Source organism: Hyla sarda, chromosome 5 (assembly GCF_029499605.1).
Source record: "Hyla sarda isolate aHylSar1 chromosome 5, aHylSar1.hap1, whole genome shotgun sequence".
Taxonomy (NCBI): domain Eukaryota; kingdom Metazoa; phylum Chordata; class Amphibia; order Anura; family Hylidae; genus Hyla; species Hyla sarda.
Window position 1 is genome coordinate 82,693,577 of NC_079193.1, and position 21,850 is coordinate 82,715,426.

A 21,850-nucleotide genomic window follows, 5' to 3' on the forward strand; every position below is an offset into this window, starting at 1 on the left:
AAGCGTAAAAAACATTTTTTATACACATATTTGGTATCGCCGCGTGCGTAAATGTCCGAACTATTAAAATAAAATGTTAATGATCCCGTACGGTGAACGGCGTGAACGAAAAAAAAAAAAAAAGTCCAAAATTCCTACTTTTTTAATACATTTTATTAAAAAAAATTATAAAAAATGTATTAAAAGTTTTTTATATGCAAATGTGGTATCAAAAAAAAGTACAGATCATGGCGCAAAAAATGAGCCCCCATACCGCCGCTTATACGGAAAAATAAAAAAGTTAGAGGTCATCAAAATAAAGGGATTATAAACGTACTAATTTGGTTAAAAAGTTTGTGATTTTTTTTTAAGCGCAACAATAATATAAAAGTATATAATAATGGGTATCATTTTAATCGTATTGACCCTCAGAATAAAGAACACATGTCATTTTTACCATAAATTGTACAGCGTGAAAACGAAACCTTCCAAAATTAGCAAAATTGCGTTTTTCGTTTTAATTTCCCCACAAAAATTGTGTTTTTTGGTTGCGCCATACATTTTATGATATAATGAGTGATGTTATTACAAAGGACAACTGGTCGCGCAAAAAACAAGCCCTCATACTAGTCTGTGGAATAAAATATAAAAGAGTTATGATTTTTAGAAGGCGAGGAGGAAAAAATGAAAACGTAAAAATAAAATTGTCTGAGTCCTTAAGGCCAAAATGGGCTGAGTCCTTAAGGGGTTAAAGGCTACTTAACCAATTTTTAGTATAGTTCCAAAGTAACTAATATGGTGCAACATTGCCAATAGTTTTGGACAAAAATATCCTGACATTTTGTGTATAGCTGCTGTGCATGCATATGTGACCGCATTACATACAAACCTCAGAATGACTGGTTGTGCAGGTTCCTCTGATACCAGCTGCTAGAGCAGAAGCTAAGCTGTTAGACACTTGCCTACCTACTCCAGGGTGGCACAGGACATCCATCTAGAACAGTGGTCTTCAACCTGCGGACCTCCAGATGTTGCAAAACTACAACTCCCAGCATGTCCAGACAGCCGTTGGCAACCAGCCAAAAAAATGAGCCGAAAGGACCCTGAATGGGGAGGATTCCACCCCCAATCCCCCATTCCCCGCATGTGCGATCTGACATCTTATTGCCCAATAATTTGGATAGGGGATAAGATGTCTAGGGGCAGAGTACCCCTTCAAATGCCAGAACATATATAAATCTGCAAATGTATAAATGTGATTGAATTGGAAGTTTTTGCAAGGGATGGAAATTTAGCCCTATCCACATTTCTTAGGAGGTGCAAGCTTCCTAATACATTTGGCACCTCTGTCATTGTCCCTACACCACATTTTAAAATCTACAGTTTCAAAGTAAATTTTGTGCAAAATTTTGCAGGCCAAAAAATGTTCATAGTTAGGTCACCAAAGACAGACCACTTCCTGAGACACATAAAGCTATTTCATTTTCTGGTGGTCTAAATGCTGGTTGCGTGACCCAGGTACAGTAATGAACTGCATGGATGCAATTGTGCTGCAATAAAACAGATGGCACTGTAGGACTAGTGATGGTGAGTGTGCATGATATTGACAAAAAAAAAACTGAAGTGTTTCATGTAGGAAGGGTTAAATGGGTACTCCGGTGGAAAACTTTTTTTTTTTTTTTTAAATCAATTGGTGCCAGAAAGTTAAACAATCTTAATCCTTCCAGTACTTATTAGCTACTGAATACTACAGAGGAAATTATTTTCTTTTTGGAACACAGAGCACAGAATCACGAGCACAGTGCTCTCTGCTGACATCTCTGTCCATTTTAAGAACTGTCCTGAGTAGGAGAAAATCCCCATAGCAAATATATGCTGCAGAGAGCACTTTGCTTGTGATGTCAGCAGAGAGCTCTGTGTTCCAAAAAGAATATCGTTTTCTCTGTAGTATTCAGCAGCTAATAAGTACTGGAAGGATTAAGATTTTTTTAATAGAAGTAATTTGCAAATCTGTTTAACACTCTGGCACCAGTTGATTAAAAAAAAAAAAGTTTTCCACCGGAGTACCCCTTTAACCTGTTAAGGACCCAGGGCGACCTGTACGCCCTGAGTCCGCTCCTGATTTATAACGCGGGGCCACGGCGGGTCGGGCCCAGCCTCTAACAACGGCCGGGACCCGTGGCTAATAGCGCGCGGCATTGATCGCGCTGCCGCGCACTATTAACCATTTAGACGCGGCGTTCAAAGTTGAACGCCGCATCGAAAATGAAAGTGAAACCATGCCGGTTAGCTCAGGGAGCTGTTCGGGATAGCCGCGGTGAAATAGCGGCATCCCAAACAGCTTACAGGACACCTGGAGGGTCCCTACCTGCCTCCTTGCTGTCCGATCGCCGAATGACTGCTCAGTGCCTGAGATCCAGGCATGAGCAGTCAAGCGGCGGAATCATCGATCAGTGGTTTCTTATGAGAAACCAGTGATCAATGTAAAAGATCAGTGTGTGCAGTGTTATAGGTCCCTATGGGAGCTATAACACTGCAAAAAAAAAGTGAAAAAAAGTGAATAAAGATCATTTAACCCCTCCCCTATTAAAAGTTTGAATCACGCCCCTTTTCCCATAAAAAAAACAACAACTGTGTAAATAAAAATAAAGATAAACATATATGGTATCATCGCGTGCGGAAATGTCCGAATTATAAAAATATATCATTAATTAAACCGTACGATCAATGGCGTGCGCGCAAAAAAATTCCAAAGTCCAAAATAGTGCATTTTTGGTCCCTTTTTATATCATGAAAAAATGAATAAAAAGTCAATAAGTCCTATCAATGCAAAAATGGTACCACTAAAAACTTCAGATCACGGCGCAAAAAATGAGCCCTCATACCGCCCCATATACGGAAAAATAAAAAAAGTTATAGGGGTCAGAAGACGACAATTTTAAACGTATACATTTTCCTGCATGTAGTTTTGATTTTTTCCAGAAGTACGACAAAATCAAACCTATATAAGTAGGGTATAATTTTAACCATATGGACCTACAGAATAAAGAGAAGGTGTCATTTTTACCGAATAATGTACTGTGCAGAAACGGAAGCCCCCAAACTTACAAAATGGCTTTTTTTTTTTCAATTTTGTCTCACATTGATTTTCTTTTCCGTTTCGCCGTAGATTTTTGGGTAAAATGACTGACGTCATTACAAAGTAGAATTGGTGGCACAAAAAATAAGCCATCATATGGATTTATAGGTGAAAGATTGAAAGAATTATGATTTTTTTAAAGGTAAGGAGGAAAAAACGAAAATGCAAAAACGGAAAAACCCAGGGTCCTTAAAGAAGAACAAAGGGATTGAAAAATGTATCCCCTATCCTAAGGATAGGGGGTAAGTTTTAGATCGCGGGGGGACCGCGATCTCCCGTACGGGGCCCCGGCTCTCTGGTTAGAGAGGGCGTGTTGACCACCGCACGAAGCAGCGTCCGACACGCCCCCTCCATACAATGCTATGGGAGAGCCGGAAATAGCCAAAGGCAGTGCTTCGGCTCTCCCATAGCTGTAAATTGAGGGCGCGTGACAGCCGCCACCTCGTGCAGTGGTCGACACACGCTCTCTATGCAGAGAGCCGCGGCCCCGTACGGGAGATCGTGGGGGGCCCCAGCGGTCGGATTCCCCGGATTCCCCGCAGGGCACCTTGCACACTGATATTTTTCTGTGACATGGAGGTAGGACGGAAGCAATATTATATGCTTGGGAGGTTGGTTTGCCAGGGCATCTCCTCAGTCCTAGTCTGACCCTGTTCTTGACATGTTCGGATTTTCTCAGTAACAATATCATGGTCACAGACATAGATGGTAATGAATGCTCATGATGTTAATTTGTTCATCTGTGTTAGGAATTAGTACTTAACAGTGTAAGAATGACTCTGGTAGCATATAACAGCAGTGACTTATTTGCATATCTTTTTCTATGACTAGAATAATTTTTTTGTATACTTGATTAACTGTTTTCAAATTACTTTGCATTAATCAATAATACAAGTGAATACAGTAAAACCTGTCTCAAGCAGAAAAAAACAGCTTATACTGTCCATATAAATCTTTGAAGAGGGGAAGAACAGTTAGGGGAGAGGGGATGAGTGAGAAGGAAAGGAAGTGCAGGGAGAAACCGGAGACAGTGCTGGATTTATAGGTTAATGTTTTCCATGCTGCTGCTACTTCTGAGGGTTTGCTAAAAAGGAAAGATGTATTCCCTATTTTTTGTGTGTATGTTGTGTAGGAGAGCCATCATAATGGCTAGTCTTTATCGACTCTGGAATTGAGCTCAGGGAAAGCTAACACTTAAAGACTGTGTCTGCAGGAGGGTAATCAGAGGGGAATATCTCATACGCAATAAGTTCACCTCAAATTACAACTTTACTTAAAAGGAAAACGATCACCTGTTCACTCACTCTAATCCCAATACACCGGGTTATAGTGTGGGTGAACAGGAGACAGATGCAGGGTTTCTGACCGATGTACATACTTGCAGTCCAGCGCCCGGTCCCTCTGAAGTTTGGCTTCTTCCAATGCTGACTTGCGTGCTGGAGGCAGGCCCGCCAGCTGGATTTGAATATTCATGGCCGTTGGTCATGTGAGAGCTTGTGCCTACTCAATGTGTGTGTTTGTTCCAGGGAACGTGCCAGCTTCAGTGCATAAAGAGGGAAACCCATCAAGTGGATTGGTCATCGTCGGCCAGTTGAATGGCCCCCAAGGTCTCCCGATCTGACCCCCTTAGACTTTTACCTTTGGGGTCATCTGAAGGCAATTGTCTAGGCTGTGAAGATACGAGATGTGCAGCACCTGAAACTACTGATACTGGAAGCCTGTGCTAGCATTTCTCCTGTGGTGTTGCTGACAGTGTGTGAAGAGTGGGAGAAGAGGGTTGCATTGACAATCCAACACAATGGGCAGCACATTGAACACATTTTATGAGTGGTCAGAAACTTGTAAATAACTCATAAAAGAATAAAGTTACGTTAAAACCAAGCACATCGTTGTTTTTCTTGTGAAATTCCCAATAAGTTTGATGTGTCACATGACCCTCTTCCTATTGAAAAAACAAAAGTTGGATTCAAAATGGACAACTTCAAAATGGCCGCCATGGTCACCACCCATCTTGAAAAGTTTCCTCCCTCACATATACTAATGTGCCACAAACAGGAAGTTAATATCACCAACCATTGCCATTTTATTAAGGTGTATCCATATAAATGGCCCAACCTGTACATAAGACTCCTAGTACTTTACTCCACAAGCTCCACTCTGCATCCACTGGTGAATGCGTCAGTCCGGCTGGCAAGCCACAACCTCCCCACATGCCATGTCCCATCTTGCAAAGTTACGCCCACACTTTAAGCCACACCACTTTTATTTTCAGCTTACAATATCTTCATCACAACTCAGCCCCACCCGAGGACGTGATATGAGGATGAGATATGAGGACAGGATATGGGGAGAGGATATAAGGACGTAATATGAGGTCAGCATTTGTGGATGGGATATGAGGATAGAATATGAGCAAGGATATGAGGTAGGAATATGAGGACAGGATTTGAGGTTGGGATATGAGGATGGAATATGAGGACAAAAGCTTCCTCTTTTGTTGTTTTTCCTCCCCCACAAGGATTAGGTAGGAAAAAATTAGCAACGCCGGGTACTCAGCTAGTATTAAATAAATTTAGTGCCATTAATGTATTTCCTTGCCAAATATTATGAAAGAGCAAATAACAATGGAAATAAAACAAACAAATTCAATAATTAAAATTTTTTTTTTTTTTTTTTTTTAAACAAGATACATAATGCTGCGTCTAAAATAAGAAGGATAGGCTACGGAGTCAGGTACTGTGCAGCTCTCTAGTTGAAACATTTTATAATTTAATTTTATTGTCATTTTATTAAGTCAGTTTTACAACAGTCAAAATTGGAGCACAAATAAATGCCGCACTAAAAGGGTTTTAACAAAGTAAAGTGTAAAAAGGACTAATTGAAAAACATAATGGGGACCAGTTATTACACTCTGTGCTCCGGCCGCAAGCATCGGCCAAGTCCCTATGATCCCCGTCTGCCGGCGGCACGCACCCGCATGCGAGTCCCAGCCCATCACTCACCATGCTCCGCTGCCGCCTCCTCCTGTGTCTCAGCTCCGGCACGCACATCCCCGTCTCCGAGGGTGCGTGCCAGAGCTATGACATTTAAAGGGCCAGTACGTCCATAATTACTGTCGCACCTGTCACTACATTATAAAGTTCCTGCACCTCCCCCATTGCCCTGCCGGATCTTCAGTGCCCCTAGCCTGAGATTAAGAGTTCCATATTGCCTGTCTGCCTCATCCGTGTATCCAGACCTTCCCGCTACTTTATTTGGCTTCGCACCTTTGCCGCCTGCCTTGACCTTCTGCTACGTCTGACTATGCTACTGCCTTATCCTTTGGTACCTCGCCTTGCCCAGCTACCTGTGTGGTCGAGCCGTGTCGGGGGTAGCGACCTGGGTGTCACCTGCCGCAGCAAGCCCATCCTGCCTTTCGGCGGGCTCTGGTGAAGACCAGCTGAACCATAGACTCTGCACCCCTATACGGTCCGAATCATTGGCCACACAGGTTAGAGGATCCACATCCAGCTCCATAACACCAGTTATTAAATATGTATAAAATTATTTGTCCTGACTTGCTCTTATAGGTTATTAAAAAGTAAAATTCATAAGAACAATAGTAAATTTATGGTAGGAACATTTCAAGCCGAACACTGCAGTATTGGTTTTATTTCCTTAAAATAGAAAAGAACTTACCAAATATCTCACTCTAAAGTGGAAACACATGGATGGGGGGAGGGTGGTATATAAGATGCGCATGCTGCAGTTTGATGCTGCCTCCTTGATATCTAAATAATAGACACTACACATAATATAGAGCCGACAGGTTCCCTTTTAGGCACATTGGCCCTTTTAGATATTTTTTTCTTTTACCCTTTAAAGGGAATCTGTCAAGTTCCTGGGGCCTCAAACACTGCCCTGAGGAACTAAAAGCTCAGGTGAATAGTGATTCAACACTTTTCTCCTCAGCTCTCTGTGATGCCGCAGAGAGCTAAAAACTAAATTTAGTTGCCACTGTCCGTGACTGGTCATACAGTGATGGCAAGCGGTTACAATCAGCTGGATATGACCCCTTCCATCCCAATAGTGTGGATTGACACGCTGAATGTATGTGTGAAGCCCGGCATTAAGGCTGACAATCAAGTCTAATTGGCAGGAGATGGTGTCGCAAGCTCACTGTAACCGATTGCCAGGAAAAGCCGGTGGCATATGAGCTCAAACCTAAGTGTCACATATTAGTATTACAAATTTTTTCAACATTCTTATTTTGGCAAATACAGTGGTCCCTCAACATACGATGGGAATCCGTTCCAAATAAACAATTGTTTGTAGAAACCATTGTATGTTGAGGGATCCGTGCAATGTAAAGTATAGGACAGTGGTCTACAACCTGCGGACCTCCAGATGTTGCAAAACTATAACACCCAGCATGCCCGGACAGCCGTTGGCTGTCCGGACATGCTGGGAGTTGTAGTTTTGCAACATCTGGAGGTCCGCAAGTTGAAGACCACTGGTTTTGGAGGTTATACTCACGTGTCCCCACCGCTCCGGACCATCACCGCTGCCCTGGATGCAGCCGTCCATCGCTGTCGCCGTGTCCCCGGGGTGTCCCCGATGCTCTGGCAAGGCCTCTGCTTCCCGGCATCCTCGCTCTCCGTCGCCGCCATCACGTCGCTACGCACGCCGCTGCTATTGGATGATGGGACAGGGTGCGCAGTGACGTGATGACGATGATGGAGAGCGCCGACGATGCAGGGGATCCCGAAGAGGACGCGCCGGAGCCCTGAGGACAGGTGAGTGATCGTCAGCGGACCACACGGGGCACTGTAAACGGCTATCCGGTGGCAGCTGAAGCAGTCTGCGCTGCCGGATAGCCGTTTATGCGATGGCCCTGACATACAAAGGCATCGTATGTTGATGCTGCCTTCAACATGCGATGGCCTCTGAGAGGCCATCGTATGTTGAAATGATCGTTTGTCTGGGCCATCGTAGGTCGGGGGGTCACAGTAACAGTAAAATAAATAAATAAATAAATAAATAAAAGGTTTAAAAGACGATTTGCATGAACTGTGATGTATGGCAGAAGAGTTTTTTCTCCAGTAAAGAAGAACCTCTCCACAACAGTTTACCAGATTGTGAACATCCTCCAGGAGACAGGCATCTCTGTATCAAAGTTCCTAAACAGACATCAAAATGAATATAGAATAAAGAACAGACAAAAAAAAAACATTGTATAGAGAAAGGAACAACTTGCACCAGAATGATGGGAAAAGAAGAGAAGGAAAGGAACAGTTCTTCATCCAAAGAAAACCACTTCCTTTGCCAAACATGGTGAAGTGATTGTTGTGTCATGGGTCATATATGATTGCCAGTAGAATTAGTTCCTTTATGTTAATCAAATATGTGACTGGTCATTAAATCAATAGGATGTATAGTGAGGTGTATAGGAGTTTATTGTTACCGCAGATTTTTGTTTACTGATTGGACTGTTCTTTACATGGCGGTAAAATAATCAATAACTACTAAACAGGAACATTGCAATTTAAAATGTGAGGTAGGTGCAAGGGAAATATTTCTGAGATTCTTCTTTAGTAGAGTAATTTAGCTAAAATAATGTTGTGGCTTAACAGTAACTCTATCCACTGAATGAACATTAAAGCATACCTGATATACCTGTTATATCACTGAAAAAAATAATGCTTATATATGTTACTCACTAGGTCATGCAGATGCTTTTCATGTCTTTTTTATGTGTCTAGCTTCTGTATTTGTCTTACAAATCTCTCTGTTATACTGCTCACTCATTCTGACATCCACTGCTCAAGAATGGGGTGTGTCCGAGGCAAGCACTGAGCCTGCCCTCACTCCCCGTGCAATCACTTCCTCCATGAGTCTTCTTGATTGTGCTTAGCCTCTTTATCCAATCACTGTAGGTTGCTCTGTAACCCCCTCCTCTCTGTTTTCATGCTGTAGTCTGATAGACAGGACAGGAGTGAGCACAGAGGAGTGCTAATCCCACCCTCATTTACATAGTTACATAGTTAGTACGGTCGAAAAAAGACATATGTCCATCAAGTTCAACCAGGGAATTAAGGGGTAGGGGTGTGGCGCGATATTGGGGAAGGGATGAGATTTTATATTTCTTCATAAGCATTAATGTTATTTTGTTCCAGGAATGTATCTAATCCTGTTTTAAAGCTGTTAATTGTTCCTGCTGTGACCAGTTCCTGAGGTAGACCGTTCCATAAATTCACAGTCCTCGCGGTAAAGAAGGCGTGTCGCCCCTTGAGACTAAACTTTTTCTTCTCCAGACGGAGGGAGTGCCCCCTCGTCCTTTGGGGGGGTTTAACCTGGAACAGTTTTTCTCCATATTTTTTGTATGGGCCATTAATATACTTATATACGTTTATCATATCCCCCCTTAAACGTCTCTTGTAACTCCTTTAATCGCTCCTCATAGCTAAGATGTTCCATGCCCCATATTAGTTTAGTCGCACGTCTCTGCACCCTTTCCAACTCCGCAGTATCCCTTTTATGGACAGGTGCCCAAAACTGAACAGCATATTCCAGGTGAGGCCGTACCAATGCTTTGTAAAGGGGGAGTATTATGTCCCTGTCCCTTGAGTCCATGCCTCTTTTTATACATGACAATATCCTGCCGGCTTTGGAAGCAGCAGCCTGACATTGCATGCTATTCTGTAGTCTGTGATCTACAAGTACACCCAGATCCTTCTCTACCAGTGACTCTGCCAGTCTAATCCCCCCTAAGACATACGACGCATGCAGGTTATTAGTACCCAGATGCATAACTTTACATTTGTCCACATTGAACCTCATTTGCCAAGTGGATGCCCAGACACTTAGTCTATCCAAGTCATCTTGTAACCTATACGCATCCTCTATAGACTGTACCGTGCTACAAAGCTTGGTGTCATCTGCAAAGATAGAAACAGAGCTGTTAATACCATCCTCTATATCATTGATAAATAAATTAAACAACAGCGGGCCCAGTACTGAACCTTGGGGTACACCACTAATATCCGGGGACCAATCTTGGACTTTATCCCAGTTCGTGCTTTAGCAGGAACAAAGAAGATGCTGCAGCCAGACAGGATTATGTTCTGGATGGTATGGGGACTAGTGGTCTTTTTTTTTTTTTTTCTATAAGCCTTGAAAAAAAATCATGTTGCCAAGATGTACAACATATAAGATATTTTTGATGCTGACAGTGCCCATTTAACTGACATTTCAAACAAATTACAAAAGAAAAGGCAGAATCAAAGGTGCATTTGTTTTGCAGCTTTTCCACGAGCAGACTATGAAATGAAAGCTACGCTGTAATTAATTACAATCGGCAACAAAATAGTCTATTTTTTAGACAGATTCATAAATCTATCCCATACTCTTCACCTATTATTATTTTTTATTATTTTAAAAGATATACGAAGAGTACAGTGAACATTATACTGTATAGTATTCTAGTTCCTTGAATAGTAGGGAGGGTGTGAACTTTATTTCAAAAGGGATATGAATGTTAGATCATGGGGGGGGGGGGGGGACTGAGCTTTATGTCCACCTGACTATTCAAAAAAACAGTTCAGAGAGTCAACCAAATAGTGAAATCCATATATTTTGGGAACATACGGCATAGCAACAAACTAAAAACAGCACTGGATTCAGGGCACAGGGGCTACAAAATGATATGAAAAAAATGCTTTTTGTGCAAAACACAGGTCATCCGGACATATAAAAGTCCGGTCTTTTATTTTCTTACTTATGGTAATGTCATTATGTGTCTGTGCCATTTTAGTAGTGTTCTTTGACAGAGACTTTTTACATAGTTTTTTCATGCATTGAAATTGCAAGATTGTGCCCATGGCAGTACCTTCTATTCATGCCCCCTTATGGTGTAAAATTGATATAGTGCACAAATAATGAATACCGTATTTTTCGCCCTATAGGACGCACCGGCATATAAGACGCACCCAATTTTAAAGGCCGTTGGCTGTACGGGCATGCTGGGAGTTGTAGTTTTGCAACATCTGGAGGTCCGCAGGTTGAAGACCACTGGATAGGAGCTAGTACTCATGTGTCCCCGCCGCTCCATACCCATCACCGCTGCCCTGGATGTCGCTCCATCGCTGTCGCCGCGTCCCTGGGGTGTCCCCGACGCTCCGGACGTCTTCTTCCCCAGGATCCACGCTCTCCGTCGCCGTCATCACATCGCCGTCATCACATCGCTACGCACGCCGCTCCTATTGGATGACGGGACGGCGTGCGCGACGCCGAAGGAGAGCACTGCCATGCAGGGGATCCCGGCACGGAGCAGACACCGAGGAGGCAGGTAAGGTCCCTCCTGGTGTCCTGTAAGCTGTTCGGGACGCCGCGGTGGTCCCGAACAGCCCGACTTTCGCTTGAGATGTGGCGGTCAGCTTTGATCGCCGTGTCTGAAGGGTTAATACAGGGCATCCCCGCGATCGGTGATATCCTGTATTAGCCGCGGGTCGCGGCCGTTGATGGCCGCAGGGACCGACTCGATAAGCGTGTATAAGACAGTTTTGGGGAAGAAAAAGTGCATCTTATACGGCGAAAAATACGGTACCTACAGAGTGCAAAATAATATACTATACAGTGTATAGTTACTACCACCATACCTTAGAGTCAATAAACTAGGAAATGTAGTGAAATCTTTTCAATTGCTTTTTCATGAAATGGAAACGATGTGTGGGATTAGCAATGCAAGCTATAGGTACTTAGGCCATCAAGGCCAATGGTGCCCCCTTTAGTAGTAGCTAGTTATGTAGAATCGCCATGCCAACTTGGTACCAGATCACAACAGGTAAAGACACTCCAAGCAGTAAGATTTCCACGAATCAGAAGCTCAATATGATAGTTATAGATATGTAGATTACAAGGACAACATTGTTAACCTATCTGAATAGAATCCACTAATGCTTATGCCATTTTAAAAAATATATTAAACTATTTATTTCAATTTTTTCTGATGTACTGCATTCACATCTTTCCACCTACTAAAAAGGAAATATCTGTTTAGTTCAGGGAAACACTATAATTTTTAGCATCCTTTCTTCAATGCTAAATACTGTCTGCAAATGTTGTGTTTTCACTACCAACGCTAGTCGCTGCTTTGAAATGTGCCTTAGTTAATGAACATAATTAGCAGCCAAGAAAATAATCTTTTTTTTCTCTCTTTTTAGCAACATGACCTCATGAGGAATGATTTTCTGAGAGAATATGAACCTCTTTGACCGACCTTGCAACACAAATTTCTATTCCCTCACCCATAAACTGGTGTTTGTACCAATTTGCAAATGGGACACTATGATAAAATGACATGATAACATTGCAAGCAATAGGTGGTCAAGGATTAGCACTTCGTCAATGCAGTGTACTCCAAATGTGCCAGCAAACAACATTTAACTAGTGCTAAATGCAGTATATACACCTGCAAAAAGCAATGAAGCTGTTGACATGTTTCCTCTGAAAGTTTGTATGCATGTAAATATTTGTGATCAGGTTTATATTCTTTTTCAGCCATGAACAGTCAGATAATTCAGAGCCCAAAGCTGGAAATGATGCTAAATGTGTGATTTCTAAATAAAGAATCACAGTTTATCACTATAAACTTGGTGACTATAAATGGTACAAGAGGCTGAACTTAAAGAGTACCTCTCATGATCTTGTTAAATTTTATATTCCTCCCAGTTCACTGCACCCATCATAATAAACCACCCCCTATTTTTATTCTTTTTTAGTTTTCTACCTTGATATTGCTCTGTATTTTCTGCTCAGTCTCAGTCAGATTCACAGACTGGGATGGGGCGTTCCCCAGCAGGCTGTGACATCATCTGAAGCCATACGGGTGTAACGGCTGGAGTGTGGATCCGCTGTACCACTGTGGACAATGGTGTGAGCCGCACCAGGGAGCAGAGTCTAAGGAGCCGCTGGTTTTTACCAGAGCCTGCCACAAAACTGGGTGGACTTGCTGCGGCAAGCAAACTCCCAGGTCGCTACCCCTGGCCCGACTTGCCACAGTGGTGGCCGAGATGAGGCGAGGAACAGATTCGTAAGACAACTCAGAGTCGAGGACTGGCAGGAAGGTCAGGGTAGGCGGCAAGGTTCAGTGGTCAGGAAAAATTGCAAACAGTACTGGTACAAGGTATGGTAGAACACAGTAAGGTAACACATTCTCTAAGGCAAGCATGCACAAAGATCCGGCAGGGAACAAGGGGAAGTGCTGGCACTTTATAGAGTCAGCGCCCGGCAATAACCAATTACCGGTGCTCTCCTGAGGAAGTCACTCAGTGACGGAACGCATGGAGGTTCTTCGGACCTGGGTATACGGGTGATATTTGTTCCCACCTTGTGTTGGCCTTGCCTCCCATCTGACCGTATCTAGGCAATCCTTTATTGGCATCTCTAGTTCATTTGTTTATATTTTGACTGTTCGGTTATTTAGCTCTAGAGATTCCCTGTCATCTCCGATATTTCATTGTGACACCTTTGTATACAGGTTTAAATTGTGTATTGCGCACTTGTCACTTTTTATGTGGTTGGGTGATTTAGGTCAGGTGGGGGCCTAGGGTAGTATCACTTCATTTGTGGTAGGGGTACTACATTTCTTTCACCCAGGTCCGGATGAGACATATACCATGTCTCATCTGTGTGGTGTGGCCCGACATGGGCCTTTTTAAATGGTTTTAATCATACTTTCTTTGTGTCTATCATTATCATGTCGTGTGTTTTTTTTTGCTATGTAATCATGTGCTCCTAATAAAGATTGTCATATTTTGTACCTATTGTATCATTTTTTTGGTGTGCTTCCATTGTACATTGTTTCTGGGTTTGTTGCAGAATTACCGGTGCGCTGGCCCTTTAAATTTCAGAGAGCCGGCAAGCATGCCCTGGGAAGCAGGTACGCGCACGCTGACTGTAAGGTAGGACAGAAGAGCCAGGAGTGCGGCGGGTTAAGTATATATTAGTGGACTGAGTGAGCACGCAGCCCGGCATGCGGGAAGCATCACTGCCCGTCCCGGGAACAGTACAGGGGAGCGGGCTAGGAGTGTGCCCGCAGCCAGCATGCCGGGCTGCGATGCAACTCCTAACACAGGGGAGAACTTCCTCACTCTGCTACACACAGTCCAGAACAGTTCAGTCTGTGAGATGAGCTATGATTGGGTAAGGCTGCACCAAGGAAGGCATTATCAAGAAAGGTATGTGGATGGGGCATCTATAATGATACTGCTTGCACATGGCTACCCTATAATCTTCTATTGCTTGGGGGGCCCATGAGTTGTCAGTCCAGCCCTGCCCCAATATATAGCTCAGACAGACAGTGCAAGATATAGAGTGAAAGAGTCTTCACCTACTTCACAGTTCTGCATTTATGTCAGGTCAACACCCAAAGCAGAAGCTGTGCTTTTCACTAAACACTTCACAGTCAAACAGACACAGTAAATGATATTCAGTTAAAGTACAAACTTGTCAATTATGTAACACTGTTCCTTCAGGCTGAATTGCCCCCCTGGGAAGGGGCATTCCCCAGCAGGCTGTGACATCATCTGAAGCCATACGGGTGTGACGGCTGGAGTGTGGATCCGCTGTACCACTGTGGACAATGGTGAGAGCCGCACCAGTGAGCGAAGTCTAAGGAGCCGCTGGTTTTTATCAGAGCCTGCCACAAAGCTGGATGAAGTTGCTGCGGCAGGCAAACTCCCAGGTCGCTACCCCTGGCGCGACTTGCCACAGTGGTGGCCAAGATGAGGCGAGGTACAGATTCGTAAGACTACTCAGAGTCGGGGACTGGCAGGAAGGTCAGGGTAGGCGGCAAGGTTCAGTGGTCAGTAAAAATAGCAAACAGTACTGGTACATGGTATGGCAGAACACAGTAAGGTAACACATTCTCTAAGGCAAGCATGCACAAAGATCCGGCAGGGAACAAGGGGAAGTGCTGGCACTTTATAGTCAGTGCCCGGCAATAACCAATTACCGGTGCGCTGGCCCTTTAAATTTCAGAGAGCCGGCATGCATGCCCTGGGAAGCAGGTACGCGCACGCTGACTGTCAGGGAGGATAGAAGAGCCAGGAGTGTGGTGGGGTAAGTATATATTAGGGAACTGATTGAGCACGCAGCCCGGCATGCGGGATGCAGCACTGCCTGTCCTGGGAACAGTACAGGGGAGTGGGCTAGGAGTGTGCCCGCAGCCAGCATGTCGGGCTGCGGTGCAACTTCTAACACAGGGGAGAACTTCCTCCTTCACTCTGCTACAAACAGCCCAGAGCAGGTCAGTCTGTGAGATTAGCTATGATTGGCTAAGGCTGCACCAAAGAAGGTATTATCAAGGAAGGTATGTGGATGGGGCATCTATAACAATACTGCTTGCACATGGGGACCCTATAATCTTCTATTGCTCGGGGGGCCCATGAGTTGTCAGTCCAGCCCTGCCCCAATATATAGCTCAGACAGAGAGTGCAAGATATAGAGTGGAAAGAGTCTTCACCTACTTCACAGTTCTGCATTTATGTCAGGTCAACACCCAAAGCAGAAGCTGTGCTTTTCACTAAACCCTTCACAGTCAAACAGACACAGTAAATGAAATTCAGTTAAAGTACAAACTTGTCAATTATGTAACACTGTTCCTTCAGCCTGAATTGCCTCATCACTTATAAACAACTTGTAAAAGTCATTAGACTTCAGAGTTTGGAAGTGAGAAACTTTTTGAAGCAAGTTGGTATTAACAATATTAATGACTTCTTTCCAGATGTCTCCTGTAGCAAACAGTTAAACTGCCATTAAAGTTGTCAGATTTGCTTGTCTTTGTCTATAACTAATAAGATGCTGCCTACAACATGACAAGGATTTATGTTTCCTAACCTCAAGCACCCACAATATTGCAAGGAAAAGAATGATGACTGTAATTACTATGCGTATGTAGTGTTAAGAAGCACAGACAGAGGGATTTACCAAACCAAATTAATTTTAATCTGCTACTTTGCCTTATAGTTAAGGACAAAGGGGAGGACATTTTATTATATACAGTGGTCCTTCAACATACGATGGTAATCCCTTCCAAATGGACGATCGTTTGTTGAAACCATTGTATGTTGAGGGATCCGTGCAATGTAAAGTATAGGACAGTGGTCTACAACCTGCGGACCTCCAGATGTTGCAAAACTACAACACCCAGCATGCCCGGACAGCCGTTGGCTGTCTGGGCATGCTGGGAGTTGTAGTTTTGCAACATATGGAGGTCCGCAGGTTGAAGACAACTGGTATAGGAAGTTGTACTCACCTGTCCCCGCCGCTCCGGACCATCACCGCTGCCCTGGATGTCGCCTTTCATCACTGTCGCCGCGTCCCCGGGGTGTCCCCGATGCTCCGGCAAGGCCTCTGCTTCCCCGGCATCCTCGCTCTCCAACGCCGATCTCCGTCACCGCCATCACGTCGCTACGCACGCCGCTCCTATTGGATGACGGGACGGCGTGCGCAGTGACGTGATGACGATGATGGAGAGCGCCGACAATGCAGGGGATCCCGAAGATGTCGCGCCGGAGCCCCGAGGACAAGTAAGTGATCGTCAGCGGACCACACGGGGCACCGTAAACGGCTAACCGGTGGAAGCTGAAGCAGTCTGCACTGCCGGATAGCCGTTTATGTGATGGGGGCATAGGTCGGGGGGGGGGGGGGGTCACAGTATATGGTCCTGCTAGATTGGGGAGTGAGAGAAAAAAAAGGTCTGAATATCATCTGCAGAAGTATTATTAAATTGGTGCCATTGGCAGTAAAAAAGCAGAGGATTATACAGGGTGCTTACACTCTTCACCATACTTCTTTTGCTCAGTGTTATGTACATCAAAAATGATGGGAATCATGAGAAACCATGGGGGAGATTTATTAAAACCTGTGCAGAGGAAAACTTGCCCAGTTGCCCATAGCAACCAGTCATCTTGCTTCTTTCATTTTTGAAAAGGCCTGTGAAAAATGAAAGAAGCGTTCTGATTGGTTGCTATGGGCAACTGGACAATTTTTTTTCTCTGCACAGGTTTTCATATATTTCCCCCATTGTGTCTTAAAGGGGTACTCCGGCGCTAAGACATCTTATCCCCTATCCAAAGGATAGGGGATAAGATGCCTGATTGCGGAGGTCCCGCCACTGGGGACCCCCGTGATCTTGCACGCAGCACCCCGTTGCAATCAGTCCCTTGAGCATGTTCGCTCCGGGTCTGATTACTGGAGATCACGGGGCCGGAGCATTGTGACGTCATGGCTCCGCCCCCGTGTGACGTGGGATCACAACCAGAGCCCCGACCCCTATGATCATTTTGGTTTCCATTTCTCAAGAGGTACCTCTTGAGAAAGGATAACCGAAATGATCATAGGGGTCGGGGCTCTGGTTGTGATCCCACATTAGAGATGAGCGAACTTACAGTAAATTTGATTCGTCACGAACTTCTCGGCTCGGCAGTTGATGACTTTTCCTGCATAAATTAGTTCAGCTTTCAGGTGCTCCGGTGGGCTGGAAAAGGTGGATACATTCCTAGGAGACTCTTTCTTAGGAATGTATCCACCTTTTCCAGCCCACCGGAGCACCTGAAGGCTGAACTAATTTACGCGGGATAAGACATCAACTGCCGAGCCGAGAAGTTCGTGACAAATCGAATTTACTGTAAGTTCACTCATCTCTATCCCACATGGGTAAGGTTATACTTTGATCATACTGTAACTACTATGCACTGCCTGCGCACTTACTTGCATTTATTCTGTACCTTATGGCATGTAGACGCTTGACTCTCAAGTTATATTTTATGGTTCTAGCAATACTGTAAAGTGATTTAATATAAATCTTATGTATAGATGATCCACAGTGGGAAATGTCTGCAGTTACTATATGCACTTTAAAAGGTACATTGAATGATATAATATATGTGGCGGACACTACAACTACTCAATATATATGATTTATTCTGTGCTCGGACAGTTTGTTATAATTATATAAACAACCAGTTATTTCCCATTTTTCTGTATTGGATACCCATTATGTTACTCTCCATGTATGCATATTTTATGTTTTATAATGAAAACATTGTTCAATAAAGATTTATACTTTTTCATCTAAAAGGTGTTGTCTGAACTCCAATTTTTTAAGTATAACATTTCTATGTGTGGAGTTCCCCTGTTTTTGACAGGTTTTTTGCATAATACTAGAACTTTGTTATTTATGTTAGTGACCCTGAAGGTGAGGGGGATTGATCGTGTATTTGTGGGCATCAGGGGAAGCAATTGGAAAGTGAAGCTTGCACAATTGGAAACAAAATGGATCTATCGACTCAAAACGTTACAACCAGGCGGTCTCAATGATTATGCCAGTTTTGTCCCATTCTTATAAATACGTGTTTTACTACTTGTTTAAACCCAGCTCTTAATCTTGTGATTTCAACCCTCCTTGGGTGGGTTGTTTTGCTTTTAATGTTTGTATTCCTTATCTCTCTTTTCTTCTCTTTCTTCTGGTTTTTAGGTCGGCCGAATTCATCTTCTACTTACCTTTGATATCATTAGTTGTCATCTGTGCAATTTCTTCCACCCTGCCAATGTGTCCTGCCTGTTGTTATCTTTTATGCTCCCATTTATTATGCCGCTAACCACCATGTTTTTAGTTGCCCACTTGTTGCTGCTGGTTGTTTTATATGCACTTTTGCACTTTCAATTATTCAATATGACTTTTCAATAGATTATATTCTGATATATATTTTTCTAACATTTTTTCAAATTTAGTTTCTCCTTATTCACATTTCTATTTATTTATTCATGTTCACACTTATACATTGATGTTCTTAACCAATAATATATGTTTTACTATTATCCCCCCTTCATTTTTGGAGTTATCTTCAAATTTTTCCATCAATTTCCACCATTCACATGTCACTCACTGTGTGACAATGTATTATCCCTTTCCCTTTAATTTATCTTATCATTATTATCTCACTAACATTCACATCCCTCCACATATTGGTAATTTTCACACTACACTGCAGCATATTTCCATGTTATTCTTCTTTGATTCATCATTTTTACCCTGCCATTCTTACCTCACTTTCATATTCACCTTTTCACACACACTCCCAATAATTCTTTTACTCATATACTCACTAATTCTTATCTCACTTTAAAATACACCTTCTCCATACACACTTTCAATCACTTATATACCTAATTTTCTCACTTATATACCTATTGAGCACACACAATTTTTTTGGTGCTGGATTATTTGTCACTGGGTGTCTTTTGTGCTGTGTGTATTTTATTTTATGCATTTTGATCACTGTCCTACTTGTGTGTTTATATTTTGTATATATTCATCACTCTATCCCCTTGTCATGTCTCTACCTAAACCACAGCCTTAGTGTCTCCTGAGCACTCTTCTCCTCCCCTTTTCCACCAAGGGAGAATTTTCCCTATGATGGGACTATGGGTGGTGTTGATCCTCCTCAGCGAGCGGTACGGAGCCTTTCCAGGCCCCGCCCCGGTCACTGACGACGATCACACCGTCACATGATCGGAATCCCGGCACATGACCGGCACTTCCACATTCAACTGCCACGGTCCACTTGGGACAGTGTTGGCGCCGCTCTGCGCATCACAGGATGTGACAAACGCATTTCCATTACGTCACCTGCCGCTTCTGGCAGAATGAGCCCAGGCTATGCGCCGATGTGCGCATCATAGGATGCAACAGGCGCATCTTTATGAGGTCACCCGCCGCTTCTGGTGACATGTGCACAGGCTTAGTTGATTATTTTGACTACACACACCTGAAGGTTAGGTTGGTCTAGTACTACACATGGGCAATGATTGGCAGCTGAATGTCATTTCATAGAGATTATAGATGATTGGCTGACTGATTGTACTTATACCTACCTGGATGGGGGTTTTAGACACGCCCCCTGACAAAGCACGACACAAAACGTACGCTGGGGTTGGTTGCTGCATTTTCTTTGGCTTTAGATAGATAGATAGATACAACAATACAAAAATAGTCGCAGCACTCCAAAGTGTAGAAAAAATAAAAAGTGTCTTAATTCCATTTCACAAATACAGGTGCAACGTTTCAGCTGCCCATGCAGCCTTATTCACAAGACTGCATGGGCAGCTGAAATGTTGCACCTGTATTTGTGAAATAGAATCAAGCCACTTTTTATTTTTTCTACACTTTGGAGTGCTGCGACTATTTTTGTATTGCTGTGTCTGGATTGGGGTCTCAACCGGGCCCAACTAGTTGCTTGCACCCTCTTATTTTTTGCCATTTTTTGCAATTTTGCCTTTTGGGTTGTGCTGCTTTCCCAGTATTTTTTCTAGATAGATAGATAGATCCATGATTAGACTCCATTCTCTCTCTGCAAAGCCAGAGAATTCATGGGAAAGGTAGGAAGAATGAGAAAATAATTTCAGTGTGGAAATGAAAACCCATTCCCGGAGTGCATCTTTAAAGCAGCAGCCAAAATGTTTTTTCAGGCCAGATAATCCAACTGAGGACAGCTATTGACTAGTAAATTTTTTTTTTTTAACTCTCGCTCTTCTGTTCCACTTAATTTGCTGTGAAATTATACATAACTCATATCTACAGTAAACTAGATGTCAATAATGACTGGACATTTTCTGAATGCTTAGAGCAACACGACCGTAACAAGCAAAAATGTTAAACTTAAATTTACATTCATGTCACTTGATCTAGTAACTGAGCTTTAATTCTATTCCCCTTAAGCTGTTCTAAGCCTAGTTATGTTAATGTTCCAGGAGTAATAAGCAGAACAGGAATTCCTCCATTGAAACACTTAGGATCGCTTTTACATTACAGTGTCTATTAGCACAACATGTGACTTTTTGTAAAACAGATGGCTCAGATACATGGAATTATTATGAATGGTACTTCACGGAACACAGTGTTGTGCAAGAAACATTTACCATAACATGTAACTACTTTGTCTGAATGTGTTCTTGTTTGTTGTATTAGATTTTGCTTTGCACTAGATCATCCAGTTGTTGTTCGCAAGAATCAGCAGCTCAGATAATTGAGTAACTAAATATATGTAAATTGCGAAACAATTTCCACTAGTTTCTCATTAACATAATCAAGATAAGTAACATTACATCTGCTACACGACTGACTTCCATTTTACTTTATTTTCTTAATCTGAAATCAGCATAAGGTCTCATGCACACAGCGGCATTGTGTAAATGAAGCCATGTGGCAGCAAACAAAGTCCATGATAAGAGTATGATACTGAACAGAATGATGTTTGCTTCAGTCTTGTATCACAGAATACTTTCATAATATGGTGTTCGTATAAAGCAGACCACAAAACCACTTTCCACTTGTGGTCAATTGTTAGCCGTCCCTCCCACAAACACGGCTAACAATTAGCCTAACACTTGTGGTCAGGACAACTATCAGAACCGAGCCTACCTAACCTTATGCTAAGCAGCTTGAGTTGTGCCATAACTGCTGCGACAGATATACCTAAAAGAGGGCAAAGACATCATTAGGGTTTAACGCAGGAAATATTTATTTTATGAACGGAGTACAAACACATAACCAAATCCTTAAACGCCAATAGCATCTCACAGTGTGGATCCGGAATGTATCTGGAGTAGCAGGAGGATATCCACCTGCCCAGCTTCTTAATAACATGTACTGGAGTATTATCCTTTGAAGCTGCCGTGGCAGACTGGCCA